This window comes from Carcharhinus amblyrhynchos, chromosome 2 (assembly GCF_965287045.1).
Source record: "Carcharhinus amblyrhynchos chromosome 2, sCarAmb.v2.hapA, whole genome shotgun sequence".
In the NCBI taxonomy this organism is placed as follows: domain Eukaryota; kingdom Metazoa; phylum Chordata; class Chondrichthyes; order Carcharhiniformes; family Carcharhinidae; genus Carcharhinus; species Carcharhinus amblyrhynchos.
Genome location: NC_137325.1, coordinates 86,835,230 through 86,851,943, shown reverse-complemented (window position 1 = coordinate 86,851,943; position 16,714 = coordinate 86,835,230). Strand labels below are relative to the sequence as shown.

The following is a 16,714-nucleotide window of genomic DNA, read 5'->3' as shown; positions in this document are numbered from 1 at the left end:
TATCCAAGTAGGAGATTAGATCAATTTGGATTTTTTTGGTTTTCATTAAAAAAACCTGCTGCAGAGTAAACACTGCTTTTTATATCTCTGTAATCTTCCTAAATTCTAATTTTTCTGTTTCACTGCGCGAGTGTGACGTAACTGAAATTTAACACAATATTTTTGTATTATTAGCAACCTAGTACATTAATTGAGACTGCTGCTAAAACTATTTTCTATCTTGTCAATTATATTTGAACAGAAAACAGCCATGTATACAAACTGCCCAAATGCATCCTGTGCTCTAATGTTGCAGAAATGTATTTATACTACCATTCTGTACTTCAGTGACACTTATTTTGTTTTTGCTTGTTTTTTAGTTTAGGGCTGTAATTATAGATAGATCTCCACAAACTCATAATCTCCTGAGTTTAGAATGTTGTTAACTGTTACAATCAGAAGTCAGGTCCTCCCAGTCAAATCAATGATAAATCACTAACACCTAATTGGTACTCCTGATTCTAATGAACATTAAGCCTAGTTTATGTAATCTTTTGGTTGGATACTTGGCTAAGTCATTACAAGTTAATAGAACTGAACCTATGGAATTTTATTCCTACTTTGTCAGTAACAAATGATTTGATAGAAATTGGATTAAATAGGTGGAATCCTGTAGAAGCAATCTTCGGGATCACAGCCACTGGCTGAAGAGCCAGAAAAAGGCTCATGTCTTCAGGAAGTCTTGTTGCATCTGGTTCCATTCAGGCACTTAACAGGCCAATAGTCGGCCTTTTTCCCATGAATGAGGATCCCAGGAAAGGAAATCCCAGCAGCCAAGAGCTTCTAGCCAATCAAAGGCGGTAGCTCTATTGAATGGCAATACCACTGCCCAGGGTGCATGACACTTCACGTTGTGTTTCTCCTATGAAGGTAGGGTTAGGGTCAACCACTGAATAAATCTCAGGCTAGAGGTGAATGATTGCATTGGATGGTTGAGGGGAATGTGGTTGGCAGCAAGGGCTCTTAACAGGCCCACTCCTGAGTGCCTATAAATGAGGGAACCCCTCATGTTGTCCACAAGCAACCCAGCACTGATTTGCTTGCCATGCTCCCTGCGTAGTCAGCTGGTGAGCTAACAGCAATGAGGTCTTTAAGTAGGCATTAATAGCCCATTTAAGGGCCTTGACGAGCAGTGGGCCATCCACAGACTTAAATAGATTAGAGAGCAAGGTGATTGGGACCACAACCACCAAGCTTCTGCCTGATTGAATGTACTTTCACCACCAAACCTATCACATAGGAGTGCACAAGATTCCATTCACTTTGTACGAAAAGCAAACTCAAAGCAAAAAAAAAATTATTTCTGTTGAAAAGACATGGGTGCATAATTATCTGCTCTCAGTATCAGTGGAAAAGATCCAGATTAGCAATTCTTTGGCCTTGGACAACAATCATTTGGGCCCACTCTGCATTCTTACAATGATGATATTTATGGAAAATCTACAGACTGCCTCATCCCTTTCTGACAGTGGGGAATTTTCCGCTCCTGTCTTTGGGGTGGGATCAGTGGTAGAGACCGACAATCCCATGGGAGTCTGGAAATTGGTTTTATGCCAATGGGAGTTCCCATTGCGACGATCCCTGCTAGGGGCTGCCTCCTGTAGAGGGTGGGAGAGGGGGAGAGGTGAGGAGGTGAGTTCTGTGGGGGGAGCAATCCTATTTTTATTTTTTAAGTGTGCCCCAATCTTTTAAAAACCTAATTTTCTATGGGGATGGGCTGAATCAGAGCCCACCTCACCAGCATGATATTGTGGAACTTACCCCTTAGATTTTCTTTAACTATATGCCTAAAATTTCAGCAAGGAGCCCTTGGCTTCCATCCATTTTTCATGACTACTGGGACACACTTCAGAAAATAAGAAAGTTCCACCCAGTATTTTTAAATTATAGAATATTTTGGTACTGCAGTTTATATATAGTTTTACTGCATTATGGAAAATTTTACTAGAGACCTCACGTTTACACATAGCACCTGGGCACAGACCCCATAGGTACATACATTAATCTACCCCTGCAGTGGTGCTTTCAAACGATGGATAATTTTTGTCCTTGTGAATCTTTAATAGTCATCATTTAGTCTCACTGTTTGAATGCTGCTTAAAACACTACAGAAGTGCAATGGGGGAAAAAAAACAAAGGATTCATTCACCTGTGAAATTTAAATTTCACAACATGCACCAAGATAAAGCTGTAGCAATTTAAATGAAGGGTATAATTAGTGAAAGTAGTTTGTCAGTTATTTCCTGCTTTTGCAAATATATTTGCTTTCTTAGGAAGAACTCTAGAAATAAATCAGAAATTGAGACCTATGCTATATCCATCATCTGACTGTTAAACTACACTTTAAAATAGATATCTATATATATATAGAATATACAGCACAGAAACAGGTCATTTAGCCCGATTAGTATGTGCTGGTGTTTATACTCCACAGTCTATTCATTCGATATCATCACAGTCTTTCAGTGTATCATTCTATTCCCTTACTATTATATCTGCTCTAGTTTTTTTAAAAAAATCTAAGCTGTATAGTGCAAGAAACAATACTTTTCACTATATACTAATACATGTGATGATAATAATAAATCAAATCAAAGCTATTTGCATCAGCTACTTTCTGTGGTAGCAAGTTCCATATCCTCATAAGAACATAAGAAATAGGAGCAGGAGTAGGCCATCTAGCCCTTCGAGCCTGCCCCGCCATTCAATAAGATCATGGCTGATCTGAAGTGGATCAGTTCCACTTTCCTGCTTTAAGAACATAAGAAATAGGAGCAGGAGTAGGCCATCTGGCTCTTCGAGCCTGCCCCGCCATTCAATAAGATCATGGCTGATCTGTCGTGGCTCAGTTCCACATTCCCGCCCTCTCCCCATAACCCTTAATCCCCTCTCTTATCAAAAACCCATCAACCCGCGTCTTAAAAATATTTAGCGAGGTAGCCTCCACCACTTCAACGGGCAGAGAATTCCAGAGATTCACCACCCTTTCAGTGAAGAAATTCTTCCTCAACTCCGTTCTAAACCGCCCCCCCCTTTATCTTGAGGCTGTGCCCCCTAGTCCTACTGTCCTTTCTGAGCGGGAAGAGTCTCTCCACCTCTATCCTATCCATCCCATTCATCATCTTATACGTCGCAATGAGATCTCCCCTCATTCTTCTAAACTCTAACGAGTACAAGCCTAGTTTATTCAGCCTCTCCTCATAGCTCAACCCCCTCAACTCTGGCATCAGCCTAGTAAACCTCCTCTGCACTCCCTCCAAGGCCAAAATATCCTTGCGTAAGTATGGCGCCCAAAACTGCACACAGTACTCCAGCTGCGGCCTCACCAATGCCCTATACAGCCGCAGCAAGACCTCCCTACTTTTATGTTCAATCCCCCTCGCTATGAAGGCCAGCATCCCATTCGCCTTCCTGACCACCTGCTGCACCTGCAAGCTGGGTTTTTGCGACTCATGCACAAGGACCCCGAGGTCCCTCTGCACTGTCGCCTGCTGCAGTTTTTCTCCACGTGAGTAATAATCCTTCCTACCATTATTCCTACCAAAGTGGACCACCTCGCACTTGCCAACATTAAATTCCATTTGCCAGTTCCTGGCCCATTCGCCCAGCCTATCTAGATCCTTCTGTAGATTCTCCACACCCTCCGCGCAATTTGCCGTTCCACCAATCTTGGTGTCATCAGCAAATTTCGACACCATCCACTCGGTTCCCTCCTCCAGATCATCTATATAAATGGTAAATAGCTGAGGCCCCAGCACTGACCCCTGGGGCACTCCACTAGTCACCAACCGCCAATCCGAATAGCACCCATTGACCCCCACTCTCTGCCTCCTATTTGACAACCAGTCCTCTATCCACGCTATCACCCTACCCCCAACTCCATGTCCCCTGACCTTCTGCAATAACCTCTTGTGAGGTACCTTGTCAAACGCCTTCTGAAAATCAAGAAAGACCACATCCACCGGCTCTCCTTTATCCACTGCCCTAGACACATCCTCATAGAACTCCAGTAAATTTGTCAGACACGACTTCCCCTTAACGAAACCGTGCTGCGTCTGCTCTATCAAGCAATTCCCCTCAAGATGCCTCGCTATTTCCTCCTTGACGACGGATTCTAACATTTTACCTACAACTGACGTTAAACTAACCGGCCTATAATTCCCCGCCTTTTGCCTGGCACCCTTCTTAAACAATGCGCTCTCCCCAGAACCCTTAATTCCCTTGTCTGTCAAAAACCTATCTATCCGTGTCTTAAATATATTTAGCGAGGTAGCCTCCACCACTTCAACGGGCAGAGAATTCCAGAGATTGACCACCCTTTGAATGAAGAAGTTCTTCCTCGACTCTGTTCTAAACTGCCCCCCCTTATCTTGAGGCTGTGCCCTCTAGTCCTGCTGTCCTTTCTGAGCGGGAAGAATCTCTCTACCTGTACCCTATCCATCCCTTTCATTATCTTATACGTCTCTATAAGATCCCCCCTCATCCTTCTAAACTCCAATGAGTACAGACTCAGTCTAGTTAGTCTCTCTTCATAGTCTAACCCCCTCATCTCCGGTATCAGCCCAGTGAGCCTCCTCTGCACTCCCTCCAAGGCCAAAATATCCTTGCGCAAGTGCAGCGACCAAAACTGCACACAGTACTCCAGCTGCGACCTCACCAGTGCCCTGTACAGTTGCAGCAAGACCTCCCTGCTTTTATATTCAATCCCCCTCGCTATAAAGGCCAGCATCCCATTCGCCTTCTTGATCACCTGCTGCACCTGCAAGCTGGGTTTTTGCGACTCATGCACAAGGACCCCGAGGTCCCTCTGCACCGTCGCCTGCTGCAGTTTTTCTCCACGTGAATAATAATTCTTCCTACCATTATTCCTACCAAAGTGGGCGACTCATGCATAAGGACCCCCAGGTCCCTCTGCACCGTAGCATGCTGCAGCTTTTCGCCCTTTAAATAGTAATCCCTCCTACTATTATTTCTGCCAAAGTGGATAACCTCACACTTGCTAACATTGTACTCCATCTGCCAAGTGCTCGCCCACTCGCTCAGCCTATCCTGATCCCTCTGCAGACTTTCCACACCCTCCGCACAATTTGCTTTTCCACTCATCTTTGTGTCATCAGCAAATTTCGACACCCTACACTCAGCCCCCTCCTCCAGATCATCTATATAAATGGTAAATAGCTGAGGCCCCAGCACCAATTCCTGCGGCACTCCACTAGTCACCAACTGCCAATCAGAGTAGCACCCATTGATACCAACTCTCTGCCTCCTATTAGACAACCAATCCTCTATCCACGCTAACACCTCACCCCCAACTCCATGCAACCTTTTGTGCGGCACCTCATCAAACGCCTTTTGAAAATCGAGAAACACCACATCCACCAGTTCCCCTCTGTCCACCGCACTAGTCACATCCTCATAGAAATCCAATAAATTCGTCAAACACGACTTCCCCTTAACGAATCCGTGCTGCGTCTGCTCTATCAAACCATTCCTTTCCAGGTGCCTCGCTATTTCTTCTTTGATGACGGATTCAAGCATTTTTCCAACAACAGACATTAAACTAACCAGCCTATAATTCCCTGCCTTTTGCCTGCTACCTTTTTTAAACAGCGGCATAACATTAGCCGTTTTCCAATCTTCCGGCACTTCCCCGGAATCCAGCGAAGTTTGGTAAATAATCACTAAGGCATCTACTATCACCTCTGCCATTTCCTTCAGAACTCTGGGATGCATTCCGTCCGGTCCTGGGGACTTGTCCACCATCAGTCCTGCTAGTGTCTAGTGGCACTCCTCTCACTCCGAGTAAGGACATTTCTCCTTATTCTCCATTGAATTTATTGATATCTTGTATTCGTGGCTCCCGGTTTTGAATTGCCCCACAAATGAAAACACTGGGGGCAATCTTACCAGCTCGTGCTGACAGTTGATTCGCATGGTGAGCCATTAAGATCAGGCAAGAGGCAAAAAATCAGGTTCGTGCCTAGTTTTTCATCTCTCGCGATGTTACTGGCCCTGTTTTGCCAGTACAATCAAGCCAATTTCAATATTCATTTCTTCATTTAACTATAATTAGTAAGTGCCAGATGATATCCTCTTGGCTCATGTGCTCATCTACGGGAACCAGACATGATAGTCTCACCAGTGGGACCGGACGCCATTGAAGCCCCCCACATGGTTGGTGGCAGGGCTGGGCAGTGCCCCTTGGATGGTGCCAGCATGACACCCTGGCAGTGCCGAGGGGAGTGGTGGGACCCAGAGTGGGCGGGGCCTGAATAGGTGGGGCCATGAAAGTGGGAGCTCTGTAAGAAGGTGGGAGAAAGGGGGAACTCTGATTCTCGTGATTTTCACACTCGTTCGGCACTGAGAATTACTTTTGATAAGATCGCCCCATTCTCTTTCAGTTCTACCAAGTTTGATTATAATTTGCAGGCAATTTATGTGGAGTATGTCACACATTTTGTCACCTTCCCTCAGCTGTTGACTAATACATGAAAATTTTAGAAAAGGAATAGCCTCAAAACTCTAATGATAAAGAATGGTATATTTTCACAATTTGAACAGCCACCTGATTGGATTCACAACACTTCTAAATGATTTGTTTAATCATTAATAACTACACAAGAGCTCCAACAAAGTCCCCCCCCCCCAATAGGAATTTTGAATAAGTCTTCCTGGGGATGAAATCACTATGGCAAAACAAGCTCACCTTCTGTGGATGACAATGACCCAGAGTTTGCTGGCTCGTCAAACTATGTCAAACTGTCATACATTTCTTTGAAGCAGCAATGAATTTTCTGCCAGCAAAACATGTCATCTTAAATACTTTGAACATTTAATGAAAATTGTCAAATTATCTCGTGGAAAAAGTGAAAATATTGGATAGTATTGGATAAAGAAGATTTGGAGTCTTTTTATCAGTACATTTTATGGACATTTTGGAAATTCTACATGTTGCTAAAGATAGCATATATCTGTATGTACAGGGATACAATCACATAATGGTTATGTGACTGGACTAGTAATCCATAGGTTTGAACAAATGGTCTAGAGAAATGAGTTCAAAACTCATAAGGCAGCTGGAGAATTTAAATTTGGTTACTGAAATAAATCTGGAATAAGGGCTAAATCAGAAATGGTGACTGTGAAACTACTGATCGTCAAAAAAACCATTTTACTAATGTCCTTTAGGGAAGGAAATCTGCCATATTAACTCAGTCGGGCTCATAACAAAGTGGTCTACTCTTAACTGACCTCTGAAATAACTAAGCAGCCACTCAGTTGTATTTTAGAAATATCCTGATCAATTAGGAATAGGCAATAAATTGCTTCTCGGCTTTTTGGCTAAGATCGAGCTTAGGATTAAGTGTGGATTCAAGGGTAATGCCTGTTCTTGTCAGCTTGGATCTAGTGTATCTTGTTTTGTGTGGACCAGGAAGTGGAATTGGTTTTTGGAGCAAGCAAGGAGATGGAGCAAGGGCTTGCCCTGCCTTCTCTGCAGATTAGTTTTTTAACTCTGAGAAAGGAATCCTGATCTTGCCATTAATGCCGCATCTGGTGAATGATCAAAAAATATATGAGCCATGAATATATACTGAATATATAAAATGCTTCATAAGTGCTTTAAAAAGAAAATCCAGTCCTGATAAAATAATTTTAATTAAGTAATTAGCAGTCCCAAAAAATGGCATAAGGTGGAGTCCGGGCATTTGTAATGCTTATGTAATTCAGAACAGTTTGATTAATATATTTAGAGAGCTATTTACATTGTAAAGGCAGTTTATCATTAAAAATGTATTGGGAAAAGTGACATTATATTTAAAATTTTTGAGACAAACTCATTTGGATCTATTCCTTTGATGATTTTAATTGCTTTTTTTCCTTTAACAATGTGGTCATAAAAAGGATTGAGTGCATCAAGTAATACAAATACTGAATTTATTCAATACAGTGACCTGATATTTGACTTTCTATAGCAACCCAAAGCTTAAATTCACAGCAGAAGGACAAAAAAGCTGAAATTGTATTGAAAAGATCATCTGACTGTTTTTAAGCAACATTTTTACTTTTCTACATAATATTGATGTCACTCAGTTCAATTGTGTCCAAGAATAAAGCTTGCAAATGAGGTTTGTATAAAGGCCTGTCAAAGACAAATAGTGCTGTCATGCCTAAATTGCTCTCATTCCTTAATTACAAATAGCTTTGGCTTTTAACCTGCCCTGATCTGACTCTGCCCAAATGGATCATGTGCACTGAAATTCATCCCATTATACAAGTAAAATCTTGGTATATGGAAATCTTTACCAATTTTAGATTGAGAATAGGCCAGCAGCTGAATTATCACCCCAATTGGGAATGAATATGGGTGGACATGTAATTTCATGCTTCTGATTAACATGCTAGTTTACCACCATCTTACCCTGAGCTATTTTCCTGGAAGTGAGATTGGAGGATGGATTACCCACTGGGAGATGGAAGTGATAGGTAGTGGATTAAGGTGAATAACTAAGGCCAATTATCAGAGGCCAACTGGAAGTTTTCAGTCAACCTGTGAGCCCTCTGGTGTCACGAGCTGGGCAGCTTCCAGCAATTGGTCTCCTGATAAAAGATTGGGATGTCTGCACTCCAGACAGTCTTTAAGGTTCTCACACCTTCCTAACTGGCCATAGCTGCAGGTAACCCAGCAGGCGTGGGCATTTTTAAATTCAAAAACATTAAAACTTGCAATGGGCACTTCAAATTTCAGGGCTGTCTGTTACCCTACCTATAATTGCAGATTGCAGCTCCTTCTATATGGGAAGGCATCACCTTGGCCCTCCAACTTCAAGAGCATCCCCCATCCCCACCCCATAATGAATTGGATGGCAAGTCCACCCTCTGGACCTTGATTGAATTTTTGAAGGGGTGACCAAGTGTGTCGACGAGGGTAGTGCAGTCGATTTGGTTTATATGGGTTTCAGCAAAGCCTTTGACAAGGTCCCACATGGGAGACTTGTAAAGAAGGTAAATTCACATAGGATGCAGGGTAATTTAATAAAGTGGGTAAAAAATTGGCTCGGTTGCAAGAGACAAAGGGTGATGACAGGAGGCTGCTTTAGTGACTGGAAGCCAGAGTCCTGTGGCGTACCACAGGGATCTGTGTTGGCCCTCCTATCATTCGTCATTTATATAAATGACATTGATGATTACGTTGAGGGTAGGATTAGTAAGTTTGTGGATGACACAAAGATTGGCCTTGTGGATAAAAATGAGGCTTATTGTCTTGGGCTACAAGAAGATATAGACTGAATGGTCAAATAGGCAGATAAGTGGCAGATGGAATTTAACTATGAAAAATGTGAGGCGATATACTTTGGAAGGAGTAATTTGACAAGAAAGTATTCAATGAATGATCGGACACTAGGAAGTTCTGTGGAACAAAGGGACTTTGGCGTGTTTGTCCACAAATCTCTGAAAGTGGAAGGGAATGTTAGTAGGGTAATGAATAAGGCATATGGGACACTTGCCTTTGTCAAGCGAGGCATTGATTACAAAAGCAGGCAAGTCATGTTGGAGTTGTATAGAATTTTCGTGAGGCCACAGCTAGAGTACTGTGTTCGGTTCTGGTTGCCATATTATCGGAAGGATGTGATTGCACTGGAGCGGGTACAGAGGAGATTCCCCAGGATGCTGCCTGGGATGGAATATTTAATTTATGAAGAGAGGTTGGATAGGCTTGGGTTGTTTTCATTGGAGCAGATAAGACTGAGGAATGACCGAATCAAGGTGTACAAGTTTATGAGGGACATGGACAGGGTAGATATGGAGCAGTTATTCCCCTTAGTTCAAGGGTCAGTCATGAGGTGACATAGGTTCAAGGTGAGAGGCAGGAGATTTACATAGAATCCCTACAATGCAGGAGAAGGCCACTCAGTCCATTGAGTCTGTGCCAACCACAATCCCACCCAGGCCCTACTCCCATAATCCCACGTGTTGACCCCACTAATCCCCCGAACACTAAGGGCAAATTGAGCATGGCCAATCAACCAAACTTGCACATGTTTGGACCGTGGGAGGAAACCAGAGCACTCGCAGGAAGCCCACGCAGACTCAGGAGAACGTGCAAACTCCACATCGTCACCCGAGCTAGAATTGAACCTGTGCCCCTGGTGCTGTGAGGCAGCAGTGCTAACCACTGTGCCAGAGGAGGATGTAAGGAAAATCTTTTTTACCCAGAGAGTGGTGATGGCCTGGGAGGTGGTTGAGACGGGTTGCCTCACATCTTTTAAAAAGTATTATGGGTGAGCACTTGGCACATCATAACATTCAGGGCTATGGGCCAAGTGCTGGCAGATGGGAATAGGTGGAAGTTCAGGTGTTTCTAATGTGTCAGTATGGACTCGATGGACTGTAGGGCCTCTTCTGTGTTGTATGATTTTTTGCTTTTATTTCAGATTTCCATCATCCACAATATTTTGCTTTTTTAATGGACCAGCTGCTTTATCAACTCACTGAAATTAATCCTGTTCCCATTGAGTATCTTTGCCTATGTCCCTTTCCATAACTACTCTAACCGTAGTCAGAATGTGAGCACTGTATTTAGCACTTGCTTCCAACCTCATTGAGATGGAAATATACTGATACAGTTCTCCTGTGCATATTTCAGTAAGGCCTCCCACTCCTTGCCAAATAAGTCCCATCTTCAAACCCTCTAGCACATCATCCCTTTCCAGGGATATACATTTATCTTTGATCAATATTGGAACGCCTTACTTGTCTTTTTTTCCTTTCTGTTGCTCCTGAATTCATTGGGCAGAATTTACATATGTGTGTGTATGTATAGGGGAGTTTATAAGAAAATGAGGGCCTGCTGAAGAGTTAAGAACATTCTGAATGCGAAATGTTTTCATATCATATGTCATTATTAGATGCTGTGCTGTATTGTAGACATGTTTTTAAAATGGAGGATTCAACGTAGGAATCCGTTCTTTAGAGGTACATTGACCCTTACATTGACCATCATTGCGTAATTGTTCAATTGCATTACAACGGTTTTCAAATGGTGAAGTGCCATAATGCAGTGAAAAGTAAAACAAATCTTCTGGTGCCAAGTTTTTATGCTCTGATTTAATTAGACTGCCAAATTTGGCTATTCTATATAAAAAAAGACCTGCTTCTGAAGGTAGCAAAAAAATAGTCTAACCCCCTCACCCATTAACAGGCATTTTGCTTTGAAATGGAAATAGCAATCTGTTCTGTCTCTAGAGCTGGAAACCTTTGTTATGAAAGTCAATCCATTATGAAAGCTTTGTTGGGTTTCAATAGCTTCAGCTCTGCAGCTGGTCTTAGACCTATTGAAACTTTTATGAACTCCATCATGACTGGAGGATCTAGAGGACAGGGGGTGGAATGAGAGTTTGAGGGGTCATGAGTTGGCACCGGGAGTGGATGGGGTGGTGAGGGATGTTGTTTAGGGTACCTTTAAACAATATTGGGAGGTGGACAACTGTGTTGGAGAACTGAAGCAGACTTTCTAACCCACACTCCTTGCGCACTGCTTTACAACTAGTAAGTTGCACTTCAAACCTGACCCATGTGTGAAAAAAAATAAAAATGGCATGTGAAGTCACATATGAGTCAAGTGTAGAGTTTGCACAGGTCAGATTTTCTGATTGATTAGCCCATTGTATCTAGGAATGCTAAGTTTCTATTTCTGCCCTTATTGAAGCCACTGTTCTGCTACTGCCACCTATATGATAACTCCATGTAGCAACTGGTGCTTGCAGCTCACCAACCTTATTGAGCACTCTGGACTTTTGCATGCATGCATTTCAAACTTTGGTCCATTTCATTTCCCCCCCACTCCTTCCCCAACATCCCCTGTTCTGATCCCTCCTTTCAGTGGACAACTCTTTATCCTAGCTTTTTACTGACTTTTTCCAATTCTGATAGAAGGCCATTGACTTAAAACACAAACACTGCTTCTCATTCCACAGATGCTCCTAAACCTACTGAATATTTTCAGCATTTTTACTTTTCGTTTCTACATTGTAATACTGTTTGTTTCTCTCAGTCCTCCATGCACCTTATTTCTATACTATGGAGAGAATAGTTTATTGTCATTCTTACGTCACTAAAACCTTGAATTGAAGTTAAAATAAAATCTTTACTGTCTTTGGCATGCCTCAATTAACAGAAATAAAATTAGAAAGCAGTTCTAACTTCTCTACATGGAAACATCACCAAGCATCAGTTTTTATTGAGCATGTTTCAACTTAAATAATTATAGTTGTTAAAACATGGATTTATTAAACATTTACTTTGAAAATAACTAGCACATTCCTTAAGAAGTATAAAATAGGGGACCTTTGCAGTATTGTCGTTCAACTAGCTTCGGAATTAGTTTGGACAAAATGTTTAAGCCTTGACCATTGATTTTGGCATTCATTCGAAACTCTGAATACTCAATGTGTTTGCAACCAGCATGTTTAGCAATAGCAATGGCCAATCTAGTGTTCATTCCGAACATTTGCAGTTGACACTGATTTTATTGGGGTGGAACTATTATAATAAACTCTCACTATTTCAGCAAAACAAATAGGATAGTGGTACAAAAGTTCCACTTAATGGAAGAAGTTACTTCAGCCTTAATTTCCTGAGACTTTTGAGCTACAAATTGGGCTTTACAATTGCCAAAAGTCTCAGAAAATTCTGGGCCATTAATTAAGGAGTTAAGAGAAGTCTTATTACCGTTGATTTGCAAACTGATTGCAAACACTTTTCTCTATTTGTGTTGACTCAAAGAGCTTTATTAGCTCTGTGGCTTAGTGGTAAATCAAATTCTATCGGGAAATCAGACAGACTAAAAATGTAATCCTTAAAGTACTTTAAATCATTTTCAATGTAGCAAATGGTCTTGCGTCTTCCTCTTCCATTATACTTTCCCACGTTACCGCCATTAGCGCAATAATTAAAGAATGAAACAAGTGCAATAATTGGCCGATCTGGAAATGTTTCATATTTCTACTTATGAAGCCATAATGAGTTATCTGTAAGTTACTGTGTCATCTCATTTGTGGAAATATGAATCATATTTACCAGCTTGCTTTGGCACAACTTTGTATTTTGTCACATGAGAAAACAGGGCCTGAATCCGCAGGAAGGTGTGGGTGAGAATGAAAATGGCAGAAGAACTTGGCAAGATTGTGGAGGCAAAGGTCCTCAGGATTCCATCAATATTTTCAGATCTGTTTATTGTTCAGAAGGAAGGAACACCCAGCAGCAGGAGGCTGGGGATGGTTCTGCAGGCAGAGAAACTTGATGTTGGAGAGGTTTATTTTTTGAGTTTTCCACGTCTATTTCCAAGCTAATAAACAAATGCTCTTAGCTTGTGTAATATTTTATGTTGCACCATATTTGAATGCCTTTTGGAAATCTAAATACACTGGCCTGGATTTTTGCAACAATAGAGAGCCACTCTGTCATTATAAAAATGTTTGAAGAGACCAAAAATCAGAAGCCTTGACCCTAAATGTGGCACCTATTATTTTCACTGGGGCAGGAATGGGGGAGGGTCATGCTTCATGCATACACATTTTGTGGAGACAACTGCCGGTATAAATTAGGCTTATGCCTCTACTAGTGTCGAATTTTGGTGACCCAGGTGTGTGAAACACAAGATGTGCATATTACCTGGTAGAAGCAGTCTTGAACTTTGTGGAGATCTTTGGACATGGTCCTGGGACATTGTTTGGAGAGGTCTAGTGTCCTTTGGGGAGATTAGGTACCCCTTAAGTAAGTATGAATGTGCATAACTCATTAACTGTCATGTTCAGCGGAACTGTCAAAACGAAACATCAGGGCAACTGTCAAGCATTTAAAACTCCTGGCCTTTAAATCTTTGGGAAAAAAATGGCTGGATTATTAAAAAAAAGATTACTTGTTATTTCACTTGATTTATTGACATAAATTAGAGCAGCTCCGCATCCAGCAGACTCCGTATTCTTTCCGAGGTGTCTGACCCGACACCAAGAGAACCCTGCCACCCAAAAGGATAATCTCAATTTCCAGGGGATTTAATCCTTGGTTGAATTTGTGGCGATGGGAAATGCACTCCCACTCCAGGAGCAAAAATTCAGGCCATTACTTCTACAAGTTCCTCTTTATCCACTCTGTTTGATACATTCTCGGTTCACTTTAATAAATTTGGCAAATATGATTTCTTTTTCATGAAACCATGTTGACTCTGCTTGATTGTGCTATGATTTTCTTTAGTAATGGATTCAAACGTTTTTTTAATGACAGACACTAGACTAACTGGCCTATAGTTTCCAGCTTTCTGCCTCCCTCATTTCTTGAACAATGGTGTTGTGTTGGCAGTTTTCCACTCAACTGGAATCTTTCCAGAATTTTGGAAGATTACAACCAATCTATCCATCATCTCTGCAGCCAAATCTTTTAAGACCCTAAGATGTCAGCCAACAGGCCCAAGGGACTTGTCAACCTTTTATCCCATTAGAATTCATGTTATTTTTATTGCTTGTTATAATTATTGTTTTAAGTTGGGTTTTTATATTCAACTTCTCTTGGGATGTTTTGAGTCTTCTACTGTGAAGACAATATTTGTTTGAGACCTCTGTCTTTTTCTCATTTTCTATCATAAATTCCCCAGTCTCACCCTTGAAGGGACCAGTGCTTATTATAGTTATCCTTTTCCTTTTTATGTACTTGTAGAAGCTTTAGCTACCTGTTTCAAAGGAGGATATCGAGGGAGGATTGGAAAATTGTGGCCAGTTTCAATTCCTTAACTTCCTCAGCAACTGAGGATGCCTCTGATATGGACAGAGTAGCTTTACTACTTTGACCACTGCTAACTATTTAACTAAGTATTTTTATCGTGTCTGATTTCTCTACTACTTTCTCCTTTACTGTGGCATTGGCAACATGACCTTTATTAAAGATCTCTTTTAGTATGTTCATCTCAGATTAGATTTAATATTTTCATCAAACGTAAATACTTTACAAGTGTGCAAATGAAATCCCTCTGTAAAGGAATGAAACAAAAAGCAGGAAACCACAGGCCCGTTAGTTTAATATCTGTCGGAGGGAAAGTGTTAGAAGCTATTACTAAAGATGTTATAGCAGGTACAATTCAAGGTGACCAGGCAAAGTCAATATGGGTTTGTGAGAGGAAAATCATTTTCAATCAATTTATTGGAATTTCTTTACAGTATGTATTGTGAATAAAGCAGAACTGGTAGATGTACTGTATTTAGAACGATAGAACCCATGCAGTGTGAATGCAGAAAGAGGCCAATCGGCCCACCATGTCTGCACTGACTCTCTGAAAGACCATCTTACCCAGGTCCATGCAGAATCAGGAAGAACATGCAAACTCCACACACAAAGTCATCCAAGGCTTGATTGAACCTTGGTTCCTGATGCTGTGAGGCAGCAGGGCAAACCACCGTGACACCCATAATTTCTACAAGGCATTTCAAAAGGTGCCACATCAATTATTGCAGAAAGGAAAAGCTCATAGTGTAGGGGGTAACATATTGGCATGGAAAGAAGATTGGCTAGCTAACAGGAGGCAGAGTAGGCGTAAGTGTGTTATTTTCTGCTTGGCAAGATGCAACGAGTGTTATGCCAGAGGGATCGGTATTGGGGCCTCAACTTTTTATGGTTTACAAAAATGACTTGGATAAAGGAACCAAAGTTACAGCTGCAATATTTGCTGATGGTAAAAAGAAAGGTAACAAAGTAAGTTGTGAAGAACACATTACAAAAGACTACAAACGGGAATAGGTTAAGTGAGTGAGCAATAATCTGGCAAGTTGAGTATAATATGTGAAAATGTGAAATTATCCATTTTGTGATGAGATATTGCAGAGCTTTGAGATGCAGAGGGATCTGGTGTCCAAGTACGCAAGTAATTAAGAAGATTAATAGAATGTTATAATTTATTTGGTGGGGAATTGAATATAAAAGCAGGGAAGTTATGTTTCAGTTAAACAGGGTATTTGTTAACAGTTAAAGTTCAAGTTTATTTATTGTCACAACTAGGCTTACATTAACATGAAGTTACTGTGAAAATCCCCTAGTCGTTATACTCTAGCACCTATTCGGGTACACTGAGGGAGAATTTAGCATAGCCAATACACCTAACCAGCACATCTTTCAGACTGAGAGGAAACCAGAGCACCCAGGAGAAACCAATGCAGACGTGGGGAGAACATGCAGAGTCCGACAGACAGTGATCCAAGCTGGGAATCGAACCTGGGTCCCTGGCACTGTGTGGCAGCAGTAGTAACTATTGTGCTACCATGCTGCCCGTGAAACTGCATCAGGAGTACTGTGTACAATATTAGTCTCCTCATTTAAAGAAGAATGTAAATGTGTTGGAAGCAGTTCAGACAGGGTGGATTTGAAAAAGGATGTGCTGTCATGTTGGAGAACCTAGAATTGAGGGTCACTGTTTAAAAATAATGCATCGTGTATTTAAGACAGAGAGAGTCTTTGGAACTCTCTCTTCTGAAAAGATGATAAAAGTAGATAGAGTTTTTGAATATTTTTGAGGCAGAGCAAGATAGATTCTTGATGAGCAAGGGGGTGAAAGATTATTGGGAATATGTGGGAATGTAACAATAATATCAGCCATGAACTTGTTGAATGACAGGACAGGCTCAAGTAGCCT

General features: G+C 41.4%; 1 protein-coding gene and 1 pseudogene across 1 annotated transcript in view; both read left to right on the top strand.

The window, feature by feature from the left end:
- mocos (molybdenum cofactor sulfurase) overlaps positions 1-16,714 on the top strand; it is a 226,215-nt gene that overhangs the window by 135,673 nt on the left and 73,828 nt on the right. The window lies entirely within an intron of this gene.
- On the top strand, positions 7,361-7,580 carry LOC145361861 (U2 spliceosomal RNA; annotated as a pseudogene).